The sequence below is a fragment of the Rhinolophus sinicus genome, chromosome 3 (genome assembly GCF_057876585.1).
Source record: "Rhinolophus sinicus isolate RSI-liver-muscle chromosome 3, RSI-T2T, whole genome shotgun sequence".
In the NCBI taxonomy this organism is placed as follows: Eukaryota; Metazoa; Chordata; class Mammalia; order Chiroptera; family Rhinolophidae; genus Rhinolophus; species Rhinolophus sinicus.
In genome coordinates this window covers 140,473,547-140,485,138 of record NC_142503.1, presented here as the reverse complement: position 1 = coordinate 140,485,138, position 11,592 = coordinate 140,473,547, and the positions used below count along the sequence as shown (strand labels likewise).

At 34.4% G+C, this 11,592-nt stretch overlaps 1 protein-coding gene across 3 annotated transcripts in view; it reads right to left on the bottom strand.

The window, feature by feature from the left end:
- Positions 1-11,592, bottom strand: part of CTDSPL2 (CTD small phosphatase like 2) — an 88,166-nt gene that overhangs the window by 41,859 nt on the left and 34,715 nt on the right. The gene's annotated exons all lie outside the window — the stretch shown is intronic.

Below are 11,592 nucleotides of genomic sequence, written 5' to 3'. Positions count from 1 at the left end.
GGATCCTAAGAGCAAAAACTTTAAGAACCACTTGCTTAAGAGGGACTACTAACGAAACTGTAAGAGAAAAGTTAAAAAGCCATTCCCTCAAATGGAGAAAAATTTTAATTTGACAGTTCACAAAAGAAGATCCACACATGGCCAACAAACACGAAAAAATACTCAACCTAATTAATCATCAGGGAAATGCAAAATAGAAATACAAGGAGATACCACTTACCCCTGTAGAGAGGTTGAAGTTAAAGTTAAAAAGACTTGGTAAGGATGTGGGTAACTGAAACTATCAGACATTGCTAGATAGAATGTAAAATGGTATGAATATTTTGGAAAACAGCTGGGCAGTTTCTTAAAAGTTAAAGAGTCAACAAATAGTGCTGGGACCAATAAAGTTGGACCCTTACCTCACACCATCTACAAAAATTAATTCAGATAGACAGAAAAACTAAATATAATAACTAAAACTATAAAATGCTTATAAAAAAACCTAGGGCTAAATCTTCATCACCTTGAATTTGGCAATGGTTACTTGGATATGACATCAAAAACACAAGCAACAAAATTAAACAATTGGACTTCATCAGAATTAAAAACTTTTGTGCTTCAAAGGGGTACACAGAATGGGAGAAAATATTTGCAAATCTAGTAAGAGATTTGTATCTAAAATGTATAAAGGACTCTTACAACCCAATTTAAAAATGGGTAAAGGACTTAAATAGACATTTCTCCAAAGAAGATAAACACCTGGCTAAGAAGCTCATGAAAAGATGTTCAGTGTCATCAATCATTAGGGAAATGTTATCAAAATCACAGTGAGTTGCCATTTCACAAACACCAGGATGGTTAAAATTAAAAAAGACAGATAATAACAAGTATTGATGAGGATGTAGAGAAATTAGAACGCCCATATTTTCTGGTGGGACTCTAAAATGCAGTTCCCTAAAAAGCTAAACAAAGAGTTATCATATGACCCAGCAATTCGACTTCTAGGTATACACTCAAGAGAAATGAAAATAGATGTCCACATAAAAACGTATATATCGTGTTTCCCCGAAAACAAGACCTAGCCGGACAATCAGCTCCAATGCGTCTTTTGGAGCAAAAATGAATATAAGACCCGGTTATATATTATATTATATTATATTATATTATATTATATTATATTATATTATATTATATTATATTATATTATTATTATTATACCCAGTCTTATGTTATATTACATTATATAAGACCAGGTCTTATATTACTATATAGAACACCCTGTCTTATAGTAATATAAGTAAAATGAGACCAGGTCTTATAGTAAAATAGAACCGGGTCTTATATTAATTTTTGCTCCAAAAGATGCGTTAGAGCTGATTATCTGGGTAGGTCTTATATTTGGGGAAACATGGTATGTGAACATTCACAGCAGTCATTTTTCATAATAGCCAAAATGTAGAAACTCAAATGTCCACTAACTGATGAACTGATAATCAAAATGTGGTATATTGATACAATGGAATATTACTTGGCAATAAAAAGGAACGATGTAATGATACATGCCGCAACATGGATGCACTTTGAAAATATTACGCTAAGTGAAAGAAGCCAAAACATAAAGGCTACATACTGTATGATTCCATTTATATGAAATGTCCAGGATAGGCAAATCTATAGAGATAGAAAGCAGATTAGTGATTGCTCAGGGCTAGGGAAGAAGGAGCTGACAGGTGATAGTGAAAGGGTATGGAGTTTCTTAGGGGAATGATGTAAATGGTCTAAATTTGATTGTGGTAATGGTTACACAACTAACTAAACTAAAAGCTACTGAATTTATACCTTAAATCAGTGAGTTTTATGGTATGTGAATTATAGCTCAATAAAGCTACCACATACACAAAAAACCACATGTATCTTCTATATCTGATCTAGCAATACCAATCTTAAATATATGCCCATACATGTACTCAAACAGAAATATTCATAACTTTATTCATGACGGCCAAAAAGCAAACAATCCAAATGGATAAAGAAATTATGCTATGTGGTACAGTGGTACCTCGGTTTTCTAACATAATCCGTTCCGGAAGACCGTTCAAGTTCTGAAATGTTCGAAAACAGCCGACAGCTAGGTCTCAGGATCTTGCACTCAGTGGAAGCCGCGTGACATGTTTGACTTCCAAGGCATGTTCGAAAACCGAAGCATTTACTTCCAGGTTTATGGCGTTCGTGGACCAAAATGTTCGCCAACGGAGACGTTTGAAAACCGAGGTACTCATATAACACAATACTACTGGGGAAGAGGAGGTAAATTACAGATAGACATGCAGAAAAAAATGAATTAAAAAATTATGCTAAGTGAAAGAAGCAGGACACACACTGTATGATTATAATCATATGAAACTCTAGAAAAGATTAATATAATCTATAACGATAGGAAGCAGATCAGTGGTTGTCTAGGGTGATGTTATGAGAATGTCGGTAAAGGTATTTTTTGGTCATGGGTGTTTAAATCTGTTAAAAGTCATGAAAACATACATTAGATGAGTGTGTTTTATTGTGTTTAATTACAATTACATAATTAAAGTTAATTTTTAAAAAGTCAATACAGGAGATAAAATGGAATTCTAAAAGATAACTAGTTCACCAAAAAGGCAGGATAAGAACAGAGAAACAAATGACAAATGGGATAAATACAGAATAAGTAACAAGATGGGAGACTTTAAACTCAACCATATTAACAATTAAATTAAATTAAATAGATGAAACATGAAAATTTAAATATAAAGTGTTAAAAGTGAACTGGTATCTTAAGATGCTTAACCATAGAGCTGGGAGGACTATGGGTGGAGCTGGGCCCCTTGTTAACTCTATAGTCTTGACTTCCTGTTGAACTCTATGGTAACCTCCGGGGCAGGGACACAAACAAAAAGGGAAGCTATGTTGGGCTCATTTTCTGCCCATGTGGGCAGCTGGTGGGCAAGACCAGCCAATGAGTGTGCATGCATTCCTTGTTTCTGTTTCTTTTACTTGTCCCGAATAAATCATTTTCTTTTGGTGGATTACCTGGAGAATTATTTGGCCAGTCGACATTATTGGCATCCAACATGAGGCTGGAACCCAAGACCCTGAGATTAAGAGTCTCATGCTCTACCGATTGAGCTAGCCGAGCTATAGCAACATTGATCAGTAACAGGGTATGTATATAGACAGGGTGGAAAAAAGTATATCACACAAATGCTAAGCAAAAATGCTGTGTGGATGTATCAATACTAGGCAAAGTAAACCTCAAGGCAAATAACATTACTACAGAGGAGAGACTTCACTGTGATAACAAGAACAATTTACACCCAACAATCATTAACTGTGTATGCTACCTAATAAAAGAGCATCAAAATAAATGAAGTGAAAACTGACAGAACCGAAAGGCGAAGTAGAAAAATTCAGAATAGCTGGATTTTAATACCCTTGTCTTAGAAATTGATAAAACGAGTTTAAAAATAGGACATAGGAGATTGGACTATTATTAACCAACCTGATCTAATTAATACTTACAGAATACCACACTCAACAATTCCAAAATACACGTATTTTCAAATACACATGGGACATTCACCAAGACAGACTATATTCTAGAAAGTATCAAAAAACACCAAAGCAATGAAATCATACAGAGTATATTCCTGGACCACAATGATGTTAAATTGGAAATTAACAATTAGAAAATATTTGGAATGCCCAAATACCTGGAAATTAAACAACACATTTCTAAATAACCATGGGCCAAAGAATAAAGCATAAAGAAAATATGGTAATAAAAATATAATCAGAATATGTGGGAAAGCAGTACTTTGAAATTCACAGCTTTAAATACTTAACATTAGAAAAAAATTAAAGTGTACTATTAATGATCTAAGCAAAGGGCTGGCAAACTACAGTCCAAAAGCCAAGTCCAGCACACTGACTGATTTTATATGGCTAGAAAGCTAAAAATGTTTTTTATATTTTTAAATGGTTGGTGAGGGGCGGGGGGATCAGAAGAACAGTATTTCATGACACATGAAAATTATATGAAATTCAAACATCACTGGCCAAAGTCATACTCATTCATGTATCGTCTACAATGGAAAAGTTGAGTAGTAGCTGCAACAGAGATAATATGAATGCCTCAATATTTCTTACTTAAAATATTTACAGAAAAAGTTTACTGATCCCTGATCTAAGCTCCCACGTTTAGAAGCTAGAAAAGTAAATCAGAGAGTACAAGAAAATATTAAAAATAACAAGTAAAATTGAACAGCAAACAAAAAAGAGAAAATGAGCAAAGACCATGTTGGTTCTTTGAAAGAATGAAATTGATAAAACTCTAGAAAGACAGATCAAAACAAAGATAAATCATAAATTATCCACATCAGGAATGAAAAGAGGAGATCCTACAGACATTATTAGGTTAATTCAGGAATACTGCAAATCTTTTACACTAAATAATTCAACAACTTAGATGAATGGCCAAATTCCTTGAAAACCATGTAATATAACCAAAGCTGAAATAAGAAATGAAAAAAGAAACAACCCTATATATATTAAAGAAATCAAATTTATAATAAAAGCTATCTCACAAAGAAAATTCCAGTCACATTCCAGAAATCCCACTCCAGAATTCACCAGTGAATTCTACTAATTATTTACGGATGAAATAATACTAAGCCAACACAAGCTCTTTCAGAAAAAGCAGAGGGAACAATTCTTGACTTGTTTTTACACCAGCATAATCCTGATCCCCAAATCTAAAAGTATTACAAACCCAAACAACTACAGAACAAAGCCTTCATGAACACAGAAATAAAAATGTTTAAAAAAACAAACAAGAAAAGCAATCAAATCCAGCAATACTTGCAAGTTTGGTTTTCCATTCAAAAAAATTTATATACTACTCCACATTTAAAGAATAAAAAAGTAAAATCTGAAGATCTCAACAGATGTACAAAAGTCTTTGACAAAGCTCAACATGATAAAAACTTTGAGCAAACTAGGAATAGAAGGGAACTTCCTCAAACTAATAAAAGATAACTATGAAAACCATTTAGCTAACATCATACCTAATGGTAAACAAACTCTTTTTCCCTAAAATCAGCAACAAGAAAGGTGTTTGCTTTCACCACCTCCACTGAACATTGTACTAGAGGTCATAACCAATACAAGAAGTAAAAGGCTTAGAGAGCAGAAAAGAATAAAACTGTCATTATCTGATAAATGATATAATTATGTATAAAAACCTCTGAAATCTTTTTTAAAAAATAGTGCTACTGGTATTAAGTGAATTTACCAATTTCACATGGTACCAGGTCAGCATAGAAAAGTTATATTTATGTATATTAACGACTACAAAGCAAAAAATTTCAATGTATACCATTTAAAACAGCATCATAAAACATTAAATATCTACAATAAAACGAATGAAAGTTGTGTAAGACCTTTATATTACCGGGAGAAATTAAGAACACCTATATTAATGAAGAGATATACCATTAATTGGCAGATTCAATATTGTTACGATGCCCATTCTCACTAAATGATCTACATATTCAATACAATTTCTATCATAATTCCAGTAGGCTTATTTGAGAAATAGACAAGGTAATTCTAAAATTTATATGTAAGTGTAAAGGATATAAAATAATAAACTTGAAAAAGAACAAAGTTGGAGGACTTTATCTCATTTCAAGACTCACTATAAAAGCTAAACTAATAAACACAGTGTAGTATGGGTATAATGATAGACAGATATATAGAGAGAGATCAATGGAACAGAATACGTTTCAGAAATAGATCCACACATATATATAGCCTTTAATTTTCAAGCAAGATACTAATTAATCTCATGTGGAAAGGAAAGTCTCTTTAACAAATGTTGACTAACTGGATAGCTATGGGGGGCGTGGGACGGTGGAAGAGGGAGAAGAACTTTTCCTTCTCTTATTCATCCATCCATCCATCCACTTATTTATTTATGTATCATTATGGTCTCACGGGCTATTTTATTCTAGAGGTTATAATCTGTTACTACCCAAGCCCTAGCATGAGATATCTCTTCAAGGAGCCCTGTTCCTTTTAGTGAAAGATAGTATTTAGAAACTAAGATCTGGGTGCTAGGTATACATAGTTCAACAAAGAGCAAGGAAATATACGAATAAATGAATGCATGTATGTCAGGTTGTATGTGTGTACATAAAGGGAAGGAGGAAAGGAGAGAGAATATGAATATAAATTAAAACAAATTATCTTCTCCATCATTAAATTTAACCAGCCAGTCTGAGCTAATTTTTTTCATTCCATAATAAATGGTAAATTACTTCATTAATCTAGCTGTTAAAGAATACAACTAGAGGGACTTGCTTACATGAACAAGTGAGGTTTAACTTTGGTAGGAAGGAGGAAAACAACCAAATAAAACTATGAAGCTTGTTAATATAAAGGTTAAAGAGAACAGTTTTCATTTAATAACATTTTATCAAACTAGGGGGTATAAACCATCAGTGGATTATAAAATCAATTTAAAGTATTAGAGTCACCTTTAAAAGGAAAATAAGAAACAAGACTAGAAAAGACAAATCAGAGCATATAAAAGATATTAAGGATGAGTTTTGTTTCATATGTATAGATGTATTATAAAGATGTATTTCTTTCTGTAGGTCATACTTAAAAAATCAAAAAAACACTGATTTAACCTATCAAGTAAGGATTTCACTACTTCATTAGATTTATAACCATATGGAAATTGGTGACCCTTAACTATGACAGCATAACAGTATTTAGGTATCATTCTGTTATGGGAAAACTCTAGAAACTACCTATTTAGGTGTGAAGAGATTTCTGATATAAAACAAATATATTTTGGTTGTGAAGCCTTCACTTCAGATATGTATCAGAAATCTTATGCTAAAAGCAGAAAGGCTGCATGTCAACAATTGCTGAGTACTCTTGCTGACATGTTCCTAATTCCAAAATCTGAGAAGTGGTTAAGTCTTTGAATCATAAAATCTGGATGTGAAAGAGACCTGAGATTTCATTCACCCTGTTACAGGCTGAATTGTGTCTCCAAAAACTCACCGATTGCAGCCCTAACCCCTAGGACCTCAAAACGTAACCAAGGAGACGGACTTCAGAGAGGTAATTAAGTTAAAATGGGATCATTAGGGTGGGCCCTAATCCAAATATGACTGGTGTCTTTGCAAGAAGAGGAGATTAAGACACAGACAACACAATGAGCCAAGAGTGGCCATCTGCAAATCAAGGAGAGGCCTCAGAAGAAACCAACCTTCTGACATCTTGATCTTGGGAATTCCAGCTTCCAGAACTGTGAGAAAATAAATTTCTATTATTTAAGCCAACCAGTTTGTGGTATTTTGTTATGGCAGGCCTAGTAAACTAAAACACACCCCTTACATATGCATAAATGAACAACCTATGCTTAGATTACCTAAATAGTCTCACGGCTAATTTATGCACAGTTAGGACTAGAACACAGATTAAAACTTGTTAGATATATAAAAATGGCTCAGTTATAGGCAAATGGCAAGAATACCAGTAGCCATTGGTCCTAGAAATCATAAAAGTAAAAAAACAAAAAAGAAGGCTGATATAAGGAGAGCAAGTTTCAAAAAACCGGACTCATGAGCTGGGCATGAAAGCAATGTCAGATATTTTAGAAGGGGCACAACTCAAAAGAGAAAGCTTACCTTATCTAAAAGTTCAATTCCAGCCACATAACTTCAAAAGTCCAAAAGAAGAGAAAAAGGAAAGGTACCAAAGAAACCAAAGTGGCAACACAGGGAGCTGTCTAACTAACTTGGTTTTGAAAAGGACATTTGTGGAAATAAGTAGTCTATGATCCAATCAGAAAGACTAAAGATAGAAGATAATGACATATGCAAAAAAAATACTAGGGGGAAAAAACTTCCTGTAAAAACATAAGCTTCAAGCTTTGAGCTGATGACTGATTATAAACAAATGACAAAGCGGGCAGCACTGGAAGACTCAACTCCTGTTTACTTTCATCAAGAATAATTCTCAGTCCCGACAGAAGACAGGTAATGCTATAAAGACGATCTCGAGCTACTTTGGGACAGAATGGTATAGGAGAAAGAGCACAGGTATCACAGTCAGATGTACATGGATTTAAATCCCAGTACTGCGGCTTACTGGAGGAGCAGATGGAAGGCAAAGTGGTTAAGAGTGTATGCTCTGGGGGCAGCCGGATGGCTCAGTTGGTTAGAGCGCGAGCTCTGAATAACAGGGTTGCCGGTTCGATTCCCACACGGGCCAGTGAGCTGCACCCTCCACAACTAGACTGAAGACAAAGAACTGCCGCTGAGCTTCCGGAGGGGCGGCCAGATGGCTCAGCTGGTTAGAGCGTGAGCTCTCAACAACAAGGTTGCCTGTTCAATTCTTGCATGGGATGGTGGGCTGTACCCCCTGCAACTAAAGACTGAAAATGGCAACTGGACTCGGAGCGGAGCTGCGCCCTCCACAACTAGATTGAAGGACAACGACTTGGAGCTCATGGGCCCTGGAGAAACACACTGTTCCCCAATATTCCCCAATTAAAAAAAATAAATTAATTAAGAGTGTAAGCTCTGAATCCAGTACCTGGATTTCAATTAGTGTTGCCACTTAAAGCTAAGTAACCCTGCACAAGTTATTTAACCTCCCTGTGTCTCAATTTCCTCATTTGTAATATAGAGATGATGGCACCCACTTCATATGGTTTATAAGGCTTAAAGAAGTTACTGCACTTAACGCACTGAGAACAGTGCACAGCACATAGTAATTGATCAATAACTGTTAGTGATTGTTTATTTGTTCTGTTTTGTTCTTTTTTATCCTGGGCAAGCTATCTATTGTAATTGCTGTTGTTATTGCTGACACTGTACAGGTTACCTAAATTTACTAAGCCAGTTTTTCTCTTCTAAAAAAAAGTATCAAAAGATGGTTTAAGGATTAAGGACATACTGGGTATAAAGCACCTAAGAGATACTCAATGAACAGTAGATGCTAACTTCTACCCAAATTTTGAAAAGGACAACAATGCTTTATTTAAGATACTGAACGTAAGCAAGTGTTATATAGATATTCAAGTAAGATTTTAGATTATCAAGAAGATGGTGTAATAACAATGTAGATAAGAAAGAAATAACAATTAGAAGCCAGTATAAACTCATTGGCAATAATACACGAAAAGCTAACCTTTTCATTTACTTCTAACATGGGGTTAGTAGACTGGGAACAAAACAGTGTACCTTGATTTCAGTAAAGCATTCAAGTATTAATTTTCATAATAAATTTATAGAATATAATAAAGAAATCTGGAATGAATGATAGTACAATTAAATGAATTTGTAGGAAAAACTTTGCCCCAAAATAACATTCATGAATAAGACACTAGTTTGCAAACCAGTTTTTTATGGCCCTATACTATTTAACATCTTTGAGTAAGCAGGCATTAATGAAAAATCCTAGATGTTGGTTTAAAAAAACAAAAGAAAAAGAAACTCAACAACAATTCTACAGAAAAACCCTGAGTGTTTTAATTGACATGAGCAAAAATCTGCTGACCAACAAAGAGATCTAACTACTAAAAGAGAGGAAAAAAACATGATATGATACAATATGATGTAATATAATGCTACATTAATAGAAGAATGCCCAGATCAAAGGAAGTAAATATGAAGAGAAGTCAGAAGACATAGGAAAAACCTATCTTTACCTCTGGTTGTTACTTTTCATGAACAGAAAAGGCTGATCGAGATGGTGACTTATATCATATACTGTCATATAATGAAAACTACAAATTTTTAGACTAGTAATTAAGGTTTTGCATTTGCACATGCAGAAAAAGAACATGTAAGAAAATAAAGGGTAGATTCATCTTCCTCAAGATGAAAAATTTTACATTTAGAGTTGTTCAGAGAATGGCATTCCCATCAACAGAGGCTGATGACAACCAATTAGGAATTTACAGATTAGGAATCAATGTTTCTGGAAGAAATCTGATCTTTGTTACATGATAATACTAAAATACTTCTAGTTTTTTTTCCACTATGTGTGTGTGTGTGTGTGTATGTGTATACATATATATACACACATAGTATATATATACACACACACACAAATACATATATACGCCGTGTGTGTGTATAAGTTAACTCAAAGAAACTTTTTAAAAATTGTATTTAAAATTCAACAAAAGAAATTTTGCTTATATTGTTAGATAAACAAAAATAAAACAATCAAAACAAAAAGACAAACTCTAGAAACACAGAATACTTCTAAATCTTGGGCAATGATTCACAATAAGTAAGTTTTGTTAGTTATATGTGAGAGCAAAATCTATCACTATGAATAAGTCACCACAGTGATTTACTTGTCCAAGTGATAAACTTACATTATAATGAAAATTTTATCATATATAATCCCAAGAAAAAACACAAGAGTAGTAAACAGTGGTTTAAAAATCTACATAAAATGAATGTTAATAACATTATCCATTTATAGAGTGCATTAAAATTTCTCAAACTGCTTTTCCACCTGTTTGCCACCTAATCTGAAAACAACTCTGAGGTAGACAAATGGTATTAATCCTATTTTACTGTCTTCCTGAGGCTCAGAGGGGTAAACGACTTTCTTCAGATCACTCAAATTGGTCCAGAATATGAATCTGGAGCATGTGACTTGTGGTCAGCATCCATTCTTTACTTTAACAACTTTGTTTTCTCTTTAATGAAATAATGCATTTTCATTGTACAAATGTTAGAATTCAGAATGGTAAGAGAAATCATCTCCCCAATTAAACAATGTATTAATAACGTTAAGGAGAAACTATCTTTCATTTGAGTTGGAAAAAAAAATGTAAGTAAAAGAAAAAAGTCAAGTAAAACAACTCAAATAAAAGAAATTTTTCTTTTACTTCCCATAAAACTGTACTGAAAAAAACAGAAGGCAAAGAGGATCAGTTAAGCACACTAAATAACGTTTTCTTAAACAGCCATTAAATACCAAGGGTGCTGAAAAAAATGCATACAAATTTTAAGAGATGTTATCTACGCTCAAGGCAGTAGTTCGCCGTAATCAGAAGTGTCTGGACAGGGGCGGACGGGTAGCTCAGTTGGTTAGAGCGTGGGCTCTGGGCAACGGGGCTGCCGGTTCGATTCCCACATGGGCCAGCGAGCTGCACCCTCCGCAATTAGAATGAAGTCAATGAGCTGCCGCTCAGCTCCCGGGTGGCCAAATGACTCAGTTGGTTGGAGCGCGTCCTCTCAACCACAAGGTTGCCGGTTCGACTCCCGCAAGGGATGGTGGGCTGTGCCCCCTGCAACTAGAAAACGGCAACTGGACCTGGAGCTGAGCTGCGCCCTCCACAACTAAGACTGAAAGGACAACAACTTGGCTGGAAAAGTCCCAGAAGTACACACTCTTCCCCAATAAAGTCCTGTTCCCCTTCCCCAATAAAATCTTTAAAAAAAAAAAAAAAAAAGGGACGTGTCTGGACATTGATAGCAACCACTTTGAGCACCTCTTGTAATTGTAGAAGTCAAACATGACTTACATTCA